Source organism: Schistocerca cancellata, chromosome 8, assembly GCF_023864275.1.
Source record: "Schistocerca cancellata isolate TAMUIC-IGC-003103 chromosome 8, iqSchCanc2.1, whole genome shotgun sequence".
Classification (NCBI taxonomy): domain Eukaryota; kingdom Metazoa; phylum Arthropoda; class Insecta; order Orthoptera; family Acrididae; genus Schistocerca; species Schistocerca cancellata.
The window spans coordinates 231,090,778-231,107,222 of NC_064633.1; positions in this window are offsets into that span (position 1 = coordinate 231,090,778).

A 16,445-nucleotide genomic window follows, 5' to 3' on the forward strand; every position below is an offset into this window, starting at 1 on the left:
GTCTCGCATGACCGCTGTTTCCTAAAACCGTGCTGGCTTCCGCAGATGAGCTTCTCAGAGTCTAGAAAGGTCATTATGTCTGAACACAAAATATGTTCCATGATTCTAAAACAAATCGATGTCAGTGAAAATGGCCGGTAATTAACTGCATACGATTTTCTACCCTTTTTATAGATTTCTATGACCTGGGCTTTCTTCCAGTCCCGTGGAACTTTCCGCTGTGATCTGATAGATGATGGATAATAATGGTGCTGTATTTGTAGCGTAGTCAACATAAAATCTTACGAGGTTACCGTCTAGGCCAGATGCCTTCCTGGCGTCTAAGGATCTTAACTGTTTTACATTCATTCCCAGATACACAAAACACTATGTCAGCCATCCTTTCGTTTGTTCGATAATTGAAAGGGGGGAATGGTGATGAAGTCCTCTACCGTAAACGAGTTTTTGAAAGCTAGGTTTAGAATTTCGGCCTTCTGTTTATTATCGTCAGTTAAATTACCCGTACTGTCAGCAAGAGAAGGTATAGAATTCTTTGTAGCGTTTATAGATTTTACGTACGACCAAAATTGTTTGGCGTTATTTTTAGAATCTGCAGATAAAATATTTCTTTCAAATTCGTTAAAAGAATTTCTCATTGTCCTTCTGACAGCTGCTTTCATTTCGCATAATTTCTGTTTGTCAGCGGCGCAGTGAATACGTTTAAAACAACTGTACAAAATTCTCTGTTTCTCAGCGGCTTCCTAATATGTTTGTTGTACCGAGGTGGATCCTTTCCCTCCCCTACACTTTTGCTAGGCACATACTTCTCTAGCACATGGAGAACAATAACTTTAAATTCCGAAAAGGTCGATGGTGGTATCCACAAACGCCGTCACCGAGATAGATGGCGGCTCGAAAAGTGCAGCGCGCCATGGACGCAGGATGGTGGGAGCAGTATTATGCAATGGGAGACGTTCTCCTGCGCTTGCATGGGGCCTGTGGTAGTAATCGAAGGCACGCTAACAGCTGTAAAACCACTGCACCCCTTCACGCTTGATATCTTTCCCGACGGTGATGTCATCTTTCAGCAGTACAAGGTGCATTCAAGTTCTAAGGCCTCCAATTCTTTTCCTCCGGACTGGAAAGAGATAGAAACATCCGCATTGTTTTAAAATGAGGCCACGTTCATTGTCAATACGTCCCAGAGATGGCAGCACCGTACGGCAGATGGAATTTTACCGCCAGCGGCGAGAATGAGAACTGTTTTAAATACTTAAAATGGTGACGTTTTCCTTACTTAAACAGCATGCAATCATTCGTTTTCTGAATTTGCGTGGTGTGAAACCAATTGAAATTCATCGACAGTTGAAGGAGACATGTGGTGATGGAGTTATGGATGTGTCGAAAGTGCGTTCGTGGATGCGACAGTTTAATGAAGGCAAAACATCGTGTGACAACAAACCAAAACAACCTCGGGCTCGCACAAACTGGTCTGACGACATGATCGAGAAAGTGGAGAGAATTGTTTTGGGGGATCGCCGAATAACTGCTGAACAGATCGCCTCCAGAGTTGGCATTTCTGTGGGTTCTGTGTACACAATCCTGCATGACGACCTGAGAATGCAAAAAGTGTCATCCAGGTGGGTGCCACGAATGCTGACGGACGACCACACGGCTGCCCGTGTGGCATGTTGCCAAGCAATGTTGACGCGCAACGACAGCATGAATGGGACTTTCTTTTCGTCGGTTGTGACAATGGATGAGATGTGGATGCCAATTTTCAACCCAGAAACAAGGCGCCAGTCAGCTCAATGGAAGCACACAGATTCACCGCCACCAAAAAAATTTCGGGTAACCGCCAATGCTGAAAAAATGATGGTGTCCATGTTCTGGGACAGCGAGGGCGTAATCCTTACCCATTGCGTTCCAAAGGGCACTACGGTAACAGGTGCATCCTACGAAAATGTTTTGAAGAACAAATTCCTTCCTGCACTGCAACAAAAACGTCCGGGAAGGGCTGCGCGTGTGCTGTTTCACCAAGACAACGCACCCGTACATCGAGCTAACGTTACGCAACAGTTTCTTCGTGATAACAACTTTGAAGTGATTCCTCATGCTCCCTACTCACCTGACCTGGCTCCTAGTGACTTTTGGCTTTTTCCAACAATGAAATACACTCTCCGTGGCCGCACATTCACCAGCCGTACTGCTATTGCCTCAGCGATTTTCCAGTGGTCAAAACAGACTCCTAAAGAAGCCTTCGCCGCTGCCATGGAATCATGGCGTCAGCATTGTGAAAAATGTGTACGTCTGCAGGGCGATTACGTCGAGAAGTAACGCCAGTTTCATCTATTTTTGGTGAGTAGTTAATTAGAAAAAAAATCGGAGGCCTTAGAATTTGAATGCACCTCGTATATTTGTCCTTGTCTCGGAGCCAGAACCGTGTTACAGTGGTCTGAGGAGCATTATGCTGAACTCGCGTTGATGCCTCGGCACCAAATTCCCCTGATGTGAATCCTATCGAACCCATTTGCCTCGCTAATGAGCACCTCACCGAGTACGCAAATCAGCCACCCGTTATTTACGCGAAACCCATTACCCCTGTGTAGACGTATAGTGCCACATACCTCTACGAACATACCAACAAACTGATGGATCTCTTATCTGCTAAATCAGTGATGTATTTCGTTTCAAAGACGGACAAATATGTTATTGAGCAGGTGGTCATAATGTTTTGGCTCATGAGTGTACGTTTGCAGTGTTACGCTTCATTCCATGGCGGCGCGTGCTGGTTGTTCACCAGAGCATATACTGCTACTGTGGCGATTAACGGAGTCTAATAGGTATAAAATGTGGCCTCATTATCGAACAGGACGTGTGCCAACAAATGTACTGCCTCAGTTAAGTCGAGGCATATGGACAAGGGTGCCACACAGTCCTAAGATTCAAGATGGAGAAACTGGATGTGATAAGCCTTCTTATTCAGTACGAAGAGCAAGGTTTGCCACTCAGTAGGTTTTTGGATGTTGTGCTCGCGGCTAAGATGACGTGTCGACGCTTTTTGACGCCGCAAGAGCTTCACAGTCTTCTGCGACGTCGACGGACAACCAACACGTTTCTCGTCATAAACATTTCCAGTTCAATGGAACTTGGTGACCATGCCTTTAATGATTGTTCACGTTGTTGTTTCTTTACGGTAACGTTGACAAAACCGCTCTTGAATTTCGGCAAAAGGCAATCCATTGGGTCTCCAACTTATGGTGTTTCACTGTTCTATAGTGAAAGATTTTCAGATTACTGCAGCAAAGAAACAAAAATTTGCTCTGTCCCTGAATCGTTAAGGAATTCGCATGCACCATTTGTAGTATATACACTCCAAGGGAAAAGAAAACACCGATGCATCACGAAATAAGTATTCAAGTGGGGAGTGAATCGGTAGATGTGATTTACATGTACAGACAAACGAATGGTTACAGTTTCAGGAAAATTGGATGATTTATTCAAGAGAGAGTGCTTCGCGAATTGAGTAAATCAATAACGCTTTGGTCAACCGGTGCCCCTTATGCAGCACTTATTCGGCTTGGTATTCATTGACAGAGCGTTTGTATGCCTTACTGAGGGATGTCGTGCCACTTTCTGTCCAATTGGTGCCCTAGCACGATAAATTTACAGCTGGTTGGAGAGCCCTGCCCATAATACTCCAAACGCTCTCAATCGTGGAGACCTCCGACGACCGTCGTGACTAAGGTAGAGTTGGCAGGCACGAAGACAAGCAGTAGAAAGTCCTGTCGAGTACAGACGGGCGTTATCTTCCTGAAATGTAAGCCCATGATGGCTTGCCATGAAGGGCAAAGAAACGGGGCACAGAACATCGTCGACGTGCAGCTGTTTTGAATGAGTGTCACGTACGACATCCTGCTATGAAAAGAAATGTCACGCCCAGACCTTCTCGTTTGGTTTTCGGGCTGAATGGCGGACGACAGTCAGTTCGGTATACTACTACTGTCCTGGGACTCTACAGTCACGTCGTCGGCCTGGAATGTCATTGACTGTAGTAGAATTGTCTTCAGTGATGAGTTCCACTTCGAACTGAACTCCGATGGCCAGCGAACAGTATCTGGAGACACCCTGGACGGCGTTGGGGTGTGAGCCTGACCGTCGACCGCAGTATGGTCCGACAACCATGAGCGATGGTTTGGGGTGCCATTTCTTTTCACGTTGTCATCTGCGTAATGTCAACGACATTCTACGACCAGTTTTGTCGCGCTTCATGGAAAGCCATTCTGGGCTTACATTTCAAGAAGATAATGGCCACCCGCACAGAGACAGAGCGTCTCCCGCCTGTTACAGGCTTATCAAATCCTGCCTTGACCAGTAATGTCGCCAGACCTCTCTCCAGTTGAGAACGTTTGAGCATTAAGAGCAGGGTCGTCCAGCCAGCTCAAGATTTTGACGATCTAAAACGCCAGTTGTACAGGATTTGATACGTAATCCCTCATGATGATATCCAGCAATTCTATCAAGCAATGACAAATCAAAACACTGCTTGCATAGGAGCCAACGCGTTGTTGTTTTGCTTAATTTGTGGGGCTCTTTCTCTTGAATAAAACATCAAATTTTTCTGAAATTGTAATCATTTGTTTGTCTGTACATGTACGTCTCATCTACACATTTCCGTTCCGTTCTGTTAATTCCTTACAGGCTTGTAGTACTTTCTTTCCCTTCTTCCTAGTAGGCAAAGTAATGTTGTTTTAACTATATATGAAGGTAGTATCTGTTCCCTAAAGAACAGACTATTGATGACGTTGCAGCTTCTCTAGAACGAAATGATAATTAAATTGACACCCTAGCTGCAAACAGGCGTTGATATACATCATTGGGGTCATGTTGAAAATGTGTGCCGCAACCGGGACTCGAACCCGGGATCTCCTGCTTATATGGTGGAGGCACACATTTTCAACATGTCCCCAATGATGTATATCAACGCCTGTTTGCACAATTAATTATCATTTCATTCTAGAGAAGCTGCATGGTAATCAATAGTATCTGTTCTTTCGGAAACAAATACTACCTTCATATATAGTTAAAATATAGCTACCCGTCCATTGACCTTCTTGTGCGAACTCACACGCTATGCCGCAACTCGCAAGGGACTTGGTAGAGTAATCTGCCACGAGTAACGAGCGTGATGGATTTTCAATGTTAAAAAATAAAAAAAAGATGGATAGAGCGTCTGCCATGTAAGCAGGAGATCCCGGGTTCGAGGCCCGGTCAGGGCACACATTTTCAATATGTCCCCAATGATGTATATCAACGCCTGTTTGCAGCTATTGTGTCAGTTTATCATTTCATAATGTTGATTTATTATTAACTCTCTACCATTCTATTGACGCCGTTGTGTTTGTATGGAAACACCCGTTGTGTATATACGGCTTTATATAATAAGCTCACGCTGCACAACTCTCAGCAAACTTCACGCAAAAATTGTAGGAAGGAAAGGACGGAAAGTTAAGAATTTAACGCTCCGATCATGGTAGGATTGTCAGGAAGAGAACACGAAAAAACATCAAATATAAGAGCTTCATTTCTCTTCAGTGATGAGGTCACTGGAGACGAAGCACAAGTATATGTCCCGTGTCCTTTTCACACTGATCATCCCAGCATTTGTCTAAATAAGACAAGGGAAAACACCGAATACTCAGCTGTAGATTGTGACGCGGGATATAAAATCACAAGCAGAACACGATCTCAGTAGGGAAGGTACATGGACGAGTGTCTGATGAGGTTTTATCGAAAGAGTCACTGAAGTGCTAACTGCACTGATGTTTCGGAACCCCACTAAACCTAATACGTGACTGCTGGAAAGGATTTGTATGCCACTTCAATATTTCAGTACTCGTTATTGTCGAGTGTGCGATTTTCTTATGTTGTTTGGCACGAGGCGCTGCGTTACAGAAATTGATCTTTATCGCTTATATACTCGAAAGAAAAGCCTTTCCTAACGCGCCGCTGATCATTCGACAAACCTCATAATATAGTAAACAGGACGTCATTTCTTGTGTATAATGTGAAGCAGTATCTAACGTTTTCGTTGTGACGTGCACGATGGCATCTTTTGTATTAATTTCTTTTTTTTTCTGTCTATTGCCATTGACGTTTCCTCAGTACTGACGGCGCTGCAGAAACACTTAAATCATTTGGATCGGTCGTAGAAATACCAACAGAGCCTCTTATAAGGCACACTTTTATGAATCAGACCTCGACAGAAAAATACAGGGACTATTTCAGTACCGTAAGGGTTTGTGGTGTGTGTGTGTGTGTGTGTGTGTGTGTGTGTGTAAGTGGGAGGAAGGAGGAAGAGAGAGAGAAGGAGAGAAGTAGGGAGAGAGAGATAGAGAAAGTGGGGCTGGGAGGGGGAGGCAGAGCGAGGGAGTTATTGCGATGGTGTAGCATTTGTAACCATACAACGCGGATGAAATGTCAGCAGTTTTGTACTTCTAGTCTACAACGACACTGAACGAAATCAAACAGGATTTTAAAGGCTTTGAAAGATGAACTACTGTCGTGTAATGCGCTAAAACAAAGCAAAGAGTATCCAATGAATTGCAATACTAGTATCGAATGTAGTCTCTGTGTTTGAACAGTACAAACAACTTTTACAGCCAATTTACAGCGGCAACACGATGGAATTATTTAAGAAAAAGCAGAAAGAAGTAATAAACCGCGAAGGACAGAGATAACAGGCGCTATGACGCAAAGCGTGGGCAGTGAAACACGTAGCGCTTGCATTACAGTAATCCTTTGATGTTCACACGCCTGGACAAGGAATTTTAAAGCAGCATTGATAGCCCAGATCAAAATATCCAAAACATCAGTTTGCTGTCGGCGTGTGGCAGACGGCTAACGCTGGTATCGACAGCCTTCACTCATGGAAACGCAAAAAAAATCTAGCCTAGAGTAAAGTGAAAGAATCGGAGCTCATTTGAAAATAAAAAATTTAGCTCTTCTCGATCATGACTGCCAACCATCTCGTTAATGATACGTTGATTGGAGCCCAAGGTTGAACTAAGGAAGAAAATCGGCTGTGCCCTTTTTAAGGAATTACCACGAATTCGCATTACGTAATTTAGGATAATCATTGGAAATCTAAGTACACTGGTGCACTGGTGTTTACGAGTGTAACTTTCTTTTTGTATGTCACTGTCAAGTAACACACCTCGAAGAAACTTGGACCATACATAGAAATAACTGCTACGACGTAGTTCAGAGGGAAACTAAACGAAATACGCAGTGAGTCGGATGACAAATGACACTTTTATGCAAAGACAATAATAACACAGAGGTCACCGTGATTTATGGGTCTCCTGGACATTGAAAATGGCAGTACGTGGTTCTTGATGATGATGATGATGTTTGGTTTGTGGGGCGCTCAACTGCGTGGTTATCAGCGCCCGTACAATTACCCAATCTTTGCTCAGTCCCATTTAGCCACTTTCCTGGATGATGATGAAATGATGAGGACACCACAAACACCCAGTCATCTCGAGGCAGGAGAAAATCCCTGACCCCGCCGGGAATCGAACCCGGGACCCCGTGCTCGGGAAGCGAGAACGACGTGGTTCTTAATGGGGTGATCACTAGGGACAGTAACGCATGATCTGAAAAGTTATCCTATAGTGGCCGCAAAGCTGGTACAGGTTTCTTGTGGTCCCGTGTTCCATTCCCCTACCAGCGCTGTTAACTTGCACGTGGACCTGCCGCATTACGTCTCCCTAACACGTCTCACACGTTCTCGCAGGGATTTAAGTTACGGGAACGGGCAGATCAGTCCCTTCGCCGAATATCCCCTCGTTCCAAGAGTTCCCTCATCTGCACTGTTCGATACAGCCGCGCATTATTACCCATAAAAATGTCAGGGCCGAAAGAACGGCTGAAAGGACGCACATAGGAATTTAGTACAGTGTCGTAACAATGGTGAGCGGTTAGCGCACCGTGTTCAAAGATTTGGAGATCTGTAGGCCCATACAACATTATGCCTTCCCACACCATATCAGTACCATCAAAACGACCACATTCGACAATGTTCCTTACCTCTCTCCATATGATGTTACATCCAAAATCACTACTGAGACTAAATCTGCTCTTATCCGAGACCAGCACACGAAATGACTACTCGTTGTCCAGTCCCTATGCCTTGCACCACTGCAAACGGTACTGCCGATGTCCGCATGTCAGCGGAACATAACGTAGTGATCGCTTGGCAGTGAGATCACTTCCGAGTAGTAGCTCTCCCTGTGGTGCAAATGGTTCAGATGGCTCTGAGCACTATGGGACTCAACATCTGAGGTCATCAGTCCCCTAGAACTTAGAACTACTTAAATCTAACTAACGTAAGGACATAAAACACATCCATGCCCGAGGCAGGATTCGAACCTGCGACCGGAGCCGTCGCGCGGTTCCACACTGAAGCGCCTAGAACCGCTCGGCCACATCGGCCGACCCTCGCTGTGAGGGGCGTGACACAACGTGTCGTTCGTCCTATGAAATGAGATATCAACTGTACCCGCTGTTTGACGTGGGTCTCTTCTTGCCTGTTGCAACATATTGCAACTGCTGCAGTTGACCGTGGTGGGCCACTTCCCCTTCTTCTGGCAGAGCACCTCTGGTTCAGACCGCTCCCTACGTAAGTAAAACAATGCTGTGAGCAATAAAAAAATATCTGCAAATAAGTTATACACAACTGCAACCAGTCACTCTTTTCATTAATAATGCTTTATTACATTAACCGGTTTTTGAACCCTTTCTGGTTCATCTTCAGATGATTTCGGGAGGATCCGGGAAGTTACTACCAGTAATGATTATTTACATTTATTACATTAACCGGTTTTCGAACCCTTTCAGGTTCATCTTCAGATGATTTCGGGAGGATCCGGGAAGTTACATCATTACTGGTAGTAACTTCCCGGATCCTCCCGAAATCATCTGAAGATGAACCTGAAAGGGTTCGAAAACCGGTTAATGTAATAAAGCATTATTATTGAAAAAAGTGACTGGTTGCAGTTGTGTATAACTTATTTACATTAATATACAGTCACGGTTCTAAAATGTCTGTAATGGATAAGCATAAAAAAGATCTTGTGTTACACTATAAACTTCGTCCTCCTCCTTTCCCAACGGTTATTCCGCGTGTAAAGTTAGTCACATGCTGTGTCCAAGGCATGTTGTAATGATGAATGCCACCAAAGTGCTCGTATATTGATACGCACTATCTTTTTCCGGTCCTTCAAATATCTCGTGTTGCGATGCCAGATCCATTTGGCGTTGTAATCAGGCTGACCTCACGCTGTACGACGTCCAGCCAAGTGCGCTACTTGGAGACCTCTGGCAACATGCCCCACACTTTCGTTCATTTCCACCGACTATATTACATTATTTTATCTATCTCGTCCATTAAGCTTGACAGAGAAATATATGAACGACTGGATAGACTGAGGAACCGCCGTCATCCCTGACGCAGAGGAAGTGACTTAAGCTTCACAACCTCGCTTGATGTTGATTTCAAGTCACCAAATGACTCAAATGAAAACAAAATCATTTTTAAGTACATTAGAGTCAACCTGATACGAGGGGGTTCTCAAAAGATTTTAATTTTCGTTTCAGCAAATTTAAAATTACACCACTCGTTTCCTACATGTTTTTAAGAGCTTAAACAGGAGCGACTTCAGTAATGGATAGGAACTGTTATTGCTGTGTACAGGTGCGAGCTGAGTTGGTGACCCTTTGCTCACAGCTCCAGGCGGTGTTGGCTGCTGTCACATGGCTTAAGGCTGCTGCCAAGGGCATCAGTGAGGGAGGTCGGACACAGGGGCTACGAGGGACATCGAGCACGTCCCACATATCCCCTGATCGGTCCACTGTGTGGCCACCTCAGGTACTGCCTGCATTGAGGTTGGCCCCTCACCCGTGGTCCAGAGGGAGATAATTGCAGATTCTGACAGGAGGCGAAATACTTTCCGAGGGGCCCATAGTAGGGCCTCCCTGTTCGTTTGACGAACGGGTTTCGGGTGTTATTTGTCGCTGACGAAGTCTCTAAGATGGATGCAGTCGTCTACCTTGTTCCAGAGGAAGCTTCTCTGCTCGCAAGGTCTGGACATTCACAGATGGTGGGTTTGCGGGTAGTTGGAAGCTCTAATGTTAGGCGCATAATGGGGTCACTTACTGTAGAACATGTCTGCCAAGGAGGGGAAGGAAGCCAGTGCGCGCTCGTGTGCTTATCGGGAGGAGTCATTGTGAATGTGGAAAGGGTGCGTCCGGATGCCATGGAGAGTACAGGGTGCAGCCTACTGCAGGTGGTCGCTCATGTCGGTACCAATGACGTGCGTCGCTTTGGATCGGAAGAGATTCTCTCTGGTTTCAGGCGGCTAGTGGAAATGGTAAAGGCTTCCAGTCTCTCTTGCGAGATTAAGGCGGAGCTAACCATCTGCAGCATCGTCTATAGAACATACTGTGGTCCTTTGGTGTAGAGCCGAGTGGAGGGTCTGAATCAGATCCTCAGTCGGTTCTGTGACCATGTAGACTGTAGATTCCTTGACCTGCGCCATCGGGTGGTGGGTTTCCGGGCTCCGCTTAATAGCGAAGGAGTCCACTACACACACGCAACGGCTACACGGGTAGCGGAGGCTGTTTGGAAGGGACGGGGCGGTTTTTTTTAGGTTAGAGGGTCTCAGGAAATCACAGAAAGAGCGTCCGTCTAAAAGGGGGGCAGATAAAACCCACTAAGGTACTTGTAGGTGCAATCGGTATTGTACTTGTAAATTGTCGTAGCTGTTTTGGGAAAGAAGCAAAGCTGCAAGCCATAATAGAAGGCACTGAAGCTCAAATAGTTATAGATGGGGAAAGCTGGCTAAAGCCGGAAATAAGTTGAGCCGAAATTTTTCAAACGGCCTAACAGTGTTGAGAACGGATGGATTAAATACAGTTGGTGGTGGAGTATTTATTGTGATCGGAAGTAGTTTACCTTGCAGTGAAACTGAAGTAGATAGTTCCTGCGAAATAACGAGTAGAGGTTATAGGATCGTTTTACCTCCCCCTCCATTTCCGCCCCCCCTCCATTTCCGCCCCCCCCCCCCCCCACCTCCCGGAACACAGAAGATAAAATTGCTGAACAAACGTTTGTCTCATTTCAAATAGATACCCCACTGATTCAATTATAGTCGGTGGTGACTTCAATCTACGCTCGATATACTGGAAAAACCATACATTTAAAGCCGGCGGCAGGCATAAAACGGCATCCGAAATTGTACTGAATGCTTTCTCAGAAAATTATTTTGAACAATAAGTTCATGAGGCAACTCGAAACGTAAACCGTTACAAAAGCATGCTTGACCCTTAGCAACAAGTAATCCTGAACAAGTAGGGCGTATCATGATCGTTACAGGAATTAGCGACCACAAGGCAGTTGCTGCTAGGCTGAATACCGTAACACCCACAACCATCAAAAAGAAACGCAAAGTACATCTATTTAAAAAAGCTGATAAAAATGCTCTTTACGCCCTTTTAAGAGACAGTCTCCACTCCTTCCGATCTGATATTGCAAGCGTAGAAAAAATGTGGAATAATTTCAAAGAGATAGTATCGATGGCATTTGAGTGATTCATACCACGTATTTTAATAAGTGATGGTACTGATCCCCGATGGTACACAAAACGGGTCAGATGACTATTGCAGAACCAACGATAAAAGCATGCCAAATTTCAAACAACGCAAAATCCCCAGAAATTTTGGAGAAGTTCGAAATATAGTGCGTGTTTCAATGCGAGAAGCCTTTAATAATTTCCATAACGAAACTCCGTTTCGGAATCTGGCAGAAAACCCAAAGAGATTCTGGTCATACGTAAAACAGACTTATTAAACACGGTTTTCCGAAACTCACTCATCAAAGAAGACGAAATAAATATTCCCGAATTCCAATCAAGTATAACTGCCAAGATGAGAAACATAGAAGTAAATATCCTCGGTGTAGCAAAGCAGCTTAAATCGCTTAATTGTTCTATTTTTTCTTGGGAGGCGTAGGTTAAAAGTGTAGTTAGCTCCTCTGAGCAATCTAATTTTAACTCTATAAATACCAAAGCATTTTCCGTAACACGAATTACCAAAGGGGTGGAGGTAGTTTATGCCTTCTTTAAAAGAGTTAAAAAACAAAATTAATTTTTGTTGTCTTTATTAACAACGACATGAAAATAAATTTTAAGACACTCTCAGGAATGTCAATGCATCTTCAATAATGTGTACTACCAAGATGTGTTATTTTATGATCACCACAAGAGATATTTAAAAAATTGGAAATTTCTTTAACTTTTGACGGCTTTTAGTCACAACATATTTTCTAGAATTACTGATGTCTAAATAAGATCCTGAACCTGAATATATTGAATATGTAGTTCATTGTGATTGTGGAAAGTGATGTCTACTAAGACTCAAATTTTTGGTACACATTAGACATGCTGATCCGGGGGTGATCTGCAAATTGTAATATTTGAAAAACTGCTTAGGAGACAAGGTCGCTTTTAAACGTATATTTTGGACTGATGCTCGGTTCCAGACAGTACTTTGCTGTTATATCTGGATCTGCAATACGACTTACACATACACTGCAATTATTTTATTTATCTATTTTTTTGAGTATTACGATCTGCAGTGATCAGAAAGTCTGTAATATATAACGAGTTGCCTGGCCAGATAACAGAGGACTTTCACTTCTTACCAGCAACAACGAAAAAGGAAAAGTAAAATATGAAAGCACGTAGCCTTCAATATAAAATGAAGTGTGTGTCTATGGCGTATTGCAGATCCTTAGATGACAGCAAAGTACTGCTGAAACCGATCATCAGTTCAAAATAAATATTTAAATGCTATCTTGGATCTAAAGTATTTATTTAGTATTAAACTTTTGGGTATAGTTTAACTGAAAAATTTAAAATTTATATCTTACCTGGTAGAAGAATGCATTGCAAACAACAAGGATAGTTTTTCATAATTTTAAAATTTAAAGTAACTGACTAGATTACAATATTTTCAAGAGGTGGACGTAAAATACGTGCCTTGGTATTGCGAGTGTTAATGAAGAGAATATCTTCATATTAGTAAGAAAGGACTCTATTTCTGACATAATAACGATAAAAAAAGAGATCGCAATTGAAATCTAAAACAACCACTGGTTTATAAGTTAGTTGCATTTTCTAGCCACTGATCGAAACTGCTAATGAGAAGAAGCTTGTGGAAGATCCTTCAAATTGTCTATGATATCACATAGCGTGCAAAGTACCAATTAGATGGCCACACGTTGAAACTGATAAGCGAATTGAACAAATTAATCAGAGGACTTAAACATGAAATGTTTGCTTTTATTGCATATATATATATATATATATATATATATATATATATATATATATATATATATATATATATATATATATATATATTACGAATCTCAGGTCCGATTTGACTAGGTGTGGACACAACTCAGTTATTGAGGGGAAGGAGGGGTGTGGAGGACGGGGTGGGGCGACGAGTCATCCCGCCATTTTTCAGAGTCACTTTCCGCGTGGTGATGACGACGGCAGACGCTACGTCGGTACGGTGCGTCGCATCGGAACTATGCGGTGCGAGTCTGCTACCCCCACCGGAGCCCTGTGGCTTTGCAGCGAGTACCCAGCCAGTCTCCGTGTTGACAGGTCAACGTCGGTTTCAGAGCCGAATGTTAGGCAGATGTTAGACAGTGATACTGTAATACTCAGTTGAGTAGTTCATTTCCAAGCACTGGACTACAAGGATTCGTCCATTTAACAAGGAACAGGCAAAGAATAAGCTACAGATTGATTATGAACATTCGGCTGGGAGTAAGGAACACATTCAAAGTCTGCAGATTAATTAGGCTATGGGAGGAAAGAGCCTTCATTTCCCCTTGCTTCCACAGTGTCTCACCGACTGTCCTTTCACTTCTTATCACTCTGCTTAGTCCAGAGACCCTCAAATTTTTCCTCCTCTTGGCGTTGTCACTGGCTGACTAACTTTCAGTGCCACCGTGTGATTGATCGTCATTTCGTGACCGTGCCTCCCAGTGCAGGCTGCAGATTTTTTCTTCACTTTGAGCTGGTATGTGACTCGGGAACTGAAGTGTTTCACACGTGCTCTCTGTCGAGGCTATTCCGAGTATAGGTCACACATCGACTCGATGTTTGCGTGAATGCAGCCACACAACACTTCTTTATAACGGCTGTGTCTCTGCATGAAGCCTGAACAGTCTTACATTTGTGCTTCGCCTAAGAGATTTCTTAAGCAGCCTGACTTCTACCCCAGTTCCATAGTTTCACATTGCTCCCAGTGCGAATTCCTGGCGCTTGTATGTATGCTTCGTCTGAGGGTCTGCTATGATCCATCAATTATCGGCATGTCTCTTGCTTTTTAAGGCAGGCGAATACGGCTGCTGCCAGACAGGAGATTCAAACGCTTCTTCTTGACGCTTTTGTGTCGTGCTTTATCTCAGGGTGTGTGTGTGTGGGGGGGGGGGGGGTGCAACAACAACAAATTATCAGCACGTTCCTCATTGTCCACTGGTCTCTTGTAAGGTGTTCATTCTTAAGGCATCCACCAGTCAACACGCCTGTGTGTTGGCAAACGCCCCATACTCGCGTCGCTTCTGCTGGCTGTATGAGGTCCGACTTCTCCCTCTTCGTGGGATGTTGGTGCTGGAAGTCGGCGAATATACTCACCCGTAGAAGTATTACACATCTCCCTTGCATCATGACTCTAAAACTTTAGTATGTAAGTTTGAGAGTCATGGCAAAGAGGCCTAGCAATGAGCACTTCGCGCGTCACACACGCACACACACACACAATTCATAAAGAGAAATGAAGATTTTCACTCTCTAACAGTAACCCAGACACTTCATTCACTTATGTGGGGTTTTGTGGGCATATTAAATTTTCACTCGTGGCGTAGCATGCGAAGCTAAGGCGACAACTTAAACGATTACACAAAAATCAAACCAAATAAATAATACTTGAGGAATACAAATGGCACTGAACGTGATGAAAACATTCAACATCGGTAACGGAATTTGCAAGAATCCCTTACTTACCGTTATACTGCACATGTGTACTGTCTGTTAACATAGGATAACGTGGAAGAAGGCGAAGTACTTCCAATACATTGCCTATAGAAGAGAAGTCGAAAAAGTGTCCTAACATTGTCAAACAGTTTTAAATAATGTGGGAGATTACACTGCTGCTAATTTATTTATCGCTTACGTTTATCTGCTGTGTGCTATAAATTGAAGAAAGAATTCAATTTCGTATACAATCTAATAATGCAAATCAGCTACAACTTACCATGATAACATACGGAAAAAATAATGTTTAATAAAACAAAGTACTCCAAGTCGTCATACATTAGCGCTTTCAGGTTCGAAACGTTCTGTTTCTACATTCAGTCCGTAGTCATACTGAAGTAGCGCTACAGCAATGACTACCACGAAAGTATGCAAGTGTTGCGGAAGGAGGAGATATATAACAAAACCCAGCTAACAAATCATTCACTGATACGATTAAGTCAATACAATTGACAGAAGCACAAAAAGCAGACACCAGCATGATCTTCATCTTTTCATTTACAGGTTACATAGTTACGGTGGCAACAGAATTTATGAGAGAAGAGGTTTTGTTACGGTGTCTTTATGAATTGTCGATCTGTTCGCTAGTGACTCTTTCACGGAAGTCGTAAAGTCTTACCACCAGTGAGATTACAGTTGAAAATTGACGCACTCCTCCGCTTTAGAGGCATACACTTTACGACTAAGCTGGCATACAGGTGCGTCGAATAATAATCCCTTGATGTCCCAATGACGATCAAGACAGAGACTTCGCAAAGTAAACGGCGAGGTAAGCTGCAGTTTCTGTTGGAATGAGCTTCCTGGACTCAGCACCATAGATTTTCTACTTCTATGTCGTCCTCTCAATGAGGATAATTTAGATTATTTAACCAAAATATCAACAAAATATCGAGTGAATTTACGGGAATAATTTTGAACCAAACCAAGGACTTAATCGACGTCATATAGTGGCCAAACGTATCGCACAACGTTGCCAGTTCTCCGTTAGACCAGAGAGCAGCAGATGATGGCCACTCATCAGATGTGAATCTTGAGCTGGCCGTGATGGGGGAAATCGCCTTTGGGAAACGTGGTGTCGTCAGCTGCCACTACACTGACTGCCACAAGAAGTACCTAACGTTGGCCAATGATTTTGCACTAAAGCGGGGGTACCAATAGTATAAAGATGCACCGACTGCAGATCGAACATCGTAAATAAAGAGCAGGGAAAATTATTTCGGCGTTTCTCTTCTTCTCTATTTATTATCAGTAATTTTGTTTTTCTGCGCATTTTGTAGTAAATTTAACATGCTG